Here is a 4,392-nt window from a genome sequence, read left to right as displayed (position 1 = left end):
ATTTTTAATCTTCTTTTTAAAATCTCTCTAGAAAATTCTTCCTCATTTAAAAAAAAAAATCTACTTTGAATATTCTTAGCAAATTTTATTCAAAATTTTATGTCAGGTTCAGGGGGAGGAATTAATTAAAATTTTCCCTTTATTTAAAAATATTTTAAATTTGTGTTTGAAAAATGTTTTCTTAAAAAATTTCTTAAACCTAGTTTTGAAAAACTAAGCTATTTTACTTTTTATTGAAAATTGATTAGACTTAGTTTTTGAAAATTGAATTTAAAACTCTAGTTCTTCAAATTTGATTTTACTTATTCTGACATTTTAATTTGAAAGTTAAATTTTTTACAAAAATTAGCTATCTCTCAAACTTAGTTTTTGAATTTTGATTTTGAAAAATTATGTTTGAAAACTTAACTTTGACCTTAAAAACTATATTTGAAAATTAGCTATCTTTCAAAATTACAAAGTTATAAACCAGTTTCAAGACTTAGTTTTTTTTAAGATTTAAGAAATAAAAAGCAAAATAATCTATGTTTTAAAACTCCCCCAGATTAACTCGACATTATTTCTTACTTTGTCTGAGGTCTGTATCTATGCTTACTTAATCCATGCTTATTTTTGATGAATGCCAAAGGGGGAGGGTTAGGTGGTTAAGTTAGCTAAACCAATTTGAAAATACAAACTAACTTTAAAACCACATAAATGCATGTTGTTTCTTGCATATGTTTTTACTAACTTAACCAGGTTGTCATTCCATCAAAAAGGGGGAGATTGTTGGTGCGGTTAGCACTAACGGTCTAACTCAGGTTTTGATGAATGACAAATCAGGTTAAGTTAGGTGTGTCGTGATCTAACACTCTGATCGAGTGTCCAGGCTAAGTTCAGACAGGTCGACGGGGCTGACCGGATGTCTGGCACGAAGTCCAAGCGGGTCGACGGGCTGACCGGATGCTTGGCGAGAAGTCCAGCTAGGTCGACGGGCTGACCGGATAGCTAGCGAGAAGTCCAAGCGGGTCGACGGGCTGACCGGACGCTTGGTGAGAAGTCCAGCTAGGTCGACAGGTTGACCGGATAGCTGGCGAGAAGTCCAGACGGGTCGAAGGGCTGACCGGACGTCTGGCAGGTAAGTGAGGTAAGTCACTGGAGGGGAGTGACTGCGAGGACGCGTTCCCGGGAAGGGAACATTAGGCGTCGATCCGGCTTAGATCCATTTCGGATATCTAAGTCGAGATCGTGACTAGATTCCGGTCTCGGAAAGACGGAATCTAAGTCATACTCTTTGCTATTACTTTGTTAAACTGTAATTATGCTAACACTATATTTTATAGGATCTATTTTTGTCTCGGACTAACCTTGTTTTGCAGGAAAGTTGTTCGCTGGAAAAAGGTGGTCCGAGCGCCCGGAGGTCCGGGCGCCCGGGAGGCACCCGGGCGCCCTGGAGGCAAAAATTATCTTGACCGCGCATCGCAACTTGGAGCTCGCTGGTTGGACTTGCCACGTCTCACCAGGGCGCCTGGAAGGGATCCAGGGCGCCCCGAGCTTCATATAAAAGATGGGGCGGAGGCAAAGATACAATAATCAACTCAGAACTCTCAAACTGCTTGCTCTACTGCTCTGCGCTCCTGCGACGCTAACGAAGATCTGACAATACGCTCGTTTCCTCGTCTTTTAATTCTTGTCGGTATCTGTTTTATTTTCATTAGCATTTCTGTACTTTAATTGTAATAATATTCGAACTGCTAGTGATTGCCCAACGAAAGTACTCAAGGAGTACGGGCCTTCGAGTAGGAGTCGTCACAGGCTCCGAACGAAGTAAAATTCATTGTGTCCAATTTTTATTCCGCTGCGTTTATACTCGTTATTTTTCGAATCGATATTCACCCCCCCCCCCTCTATCGACGTTTCACGATCCAACAGACTTCTCACCTGCCTTACCCTTGCTAGTCATTTAGTCCTGACTAGACTTCTCTCTTCCAAACATCAAGTCCTATTTGGATCAACTTTTGATCAAACTAACTAAACTTAGGTACATTATCAAATATCGAAATTCTAGAGGTCGATTGCACCAACAGCGAGAGTCTGGGACTTGGGCATAAGAGCAAACTGACTTATAACTCGGTCGATCGGCGTGAGAGTTTAGGACTTGCTTGTGAGAGCAAGCTCATTTATAACTTGGCCAAATGACTCAAGAGTCTGGGACTTGGGTGTGAGAGCAAGTTCACTTATAACTCGGTCAATCAACGTGAGAGTCTAGGACTTACTCATTTTTCCACTTGAATTTGCCTTCATTCATTGGATATAGATTTTTGCAAATTACATAAATTCAGCTTAAACTAACTATTAAACTCGATAGGACTGTAAATAGTTTACACTCCAAGGTCAGCCTAAACTTTTCTCATTTCCGTCGTACAAGTAATAGGAACCCGAGATAACCTTCTGTACCACCTTGTATGGCTCGCTCCACGGCGGCTCCAACTTGCTGACGTCGTCGACCGACTTAACTCTCTTCCATACTAAGTCACCAACTTGAAAAGATCTAGGAATAACCCTCTTGTTATAGCTCTACTTCATTCTTTGTTGGTACACCATTAATCGAGTGGCTGCCTTATCTCTAATTTCCTTCACTAAGTCCAACTCCATAAGGCGTTGATCAGAATTTTCCTCGTAATATAGTTGTTTCCGATCAAATTCAATGTTGACTTCGACCGGTACAACCGCCTCTCCTCCATATACTAGATGGAATGGGGTTATGCCCATAGCTCTCGAGGCGTAGTACAATGAGCCCATAGCACACTCAGAAGCTCATCGACCCAACTTCCTCTAAGATGGTTGAGGCAGGTTCTGAGTCCTCTAATAATTTTTCTATTAGTGACTTCTGCCTGGCCATTACTTTGGGGATAAGCCACGGGCGTGAAAGCTTGTAGTATGCCATAACTCGCACACCACTCTCTAATTCCCCGCCCTTGAAATTTCCTTCCATTATCAGAAACTATCTTATGAAGAATGCTAAACTGGTACACAATATTTTTCCATAGAAATTTAATGACAATTTGCTCCGTTATCTTAGCGAGCAGCTCAGCTTCCACCCATTTAGAGAAATAATCTACTGTCACGAGTAAAAATTTTCTCTAGCCAGACACTATTGGGAAAGGCCCCACAATGTCCATGCCCTATTGGTCGAACGACAAGAGATAATCAACATCTTCAAAGATTCCATGGGTTGGTGCAGTATATTCTGATGCCTTTAACATGATAGACAAGTAGCAACCAATCGAGCTGAGTATTCTTGCAAAGTAAGCCAAAAATATCTAACCAATAGGATTTTTCGTGCGAGCGATCGGCCGCTCAAATGGCTTCCACATGAATCTTGATGTACTTCTTGTAAAATATATTAAATGTTGTCCGATCCAATACAGTTGAGTAGTGGTCTTAAAAAGGCTCTCTTGTATAGATGATATTTAATCAAAGTAAACCAATTGACTCTCTTTTTTATCATATAGGATTACTCCTGATCATCTGACAAGTTTCCTACTCGAAGGAACTCTATCAATGGCTTCCACTAATCGCTCTATATTTCTACTTCAATTGGTCGTTCAATATGAGTGGGGTGAATTTCCTATAGAAACAAAACAATGTCTTTCCCGTTTTTTGGACTTTGATTAGTAAGCACAATTAGTTTAAATAAAAATAAAATGAACAATTAAAATAAAGAAGAGGTGAGGAATTATTTGGTTACAACCTAGATGGTTGTTAATCCAAAGAATTAAAAATGCTCTACTAGAAAAACTCCTTTGTTGAAGGTCGAGTACCCTCTTACAGACGTTGATAGCTCACAAGAAAGACTAGGAAGTGATTATAAGACTTGTAATTCAATTGTTGTAAAATTCCTAGGTCCATGGGTCTTTTTATATCATCTGGAAAAACTTATCCATTGCTCAGAGGCGCCTGCAAGGAAGTCCAAGGCGCCTCCAACAAGATAAGTTTTATCTACTGAAGATAAAACTTTATCTTTAGATAACAACTATTGAAGGCGCCCTCAAGTGGCTGGAAGACACCTTCGTACTGTTCATGCGAAGCACCTTTCAAGTCATTTGAGGAGCCTACTATGAAGTAGATAAGTCTTCCATAACCAGGTATTGAAGGCGCCTTCCATATTCTTTGAGGTGCCTCCAGCAACTCTTGTCAAACTTTAAAGTCAACTTTGAAGTTGACTTTTCTTTGTGCGGGGGATACTCTAACCGTCCAAAGTTGAGCTCACCAGAACCCAACTTCAACCACCTTAAGTAGGCTTCAGGGGCGGATCTAGGATTTTAAGTTTGGGGAGGCCATATATCAAGTGACGAAATTAAAATAATTATTAAATATATTATATAATAATAATCCTTCCTAACTTTCATG

This window comes from Zingiber officinale, chromosome 6B, assembly GCF_018446385.1.
Source record: "Zingiber officinale cultivar Zhangliang chromosome 6B, Zo_v1.1, whole genome shotgun sequence".
NCBI lineage: Eukaryota > Viridiplantae > Streptophyta > Magnoliopsida > Zingiberales > Zingiberaceae > Zingiber > Zingiber officinale.
The sequence above is the reverse complement of the archived record's forward strand: the minus strand, read 5'-3'. Positions refer to the sequence as shown.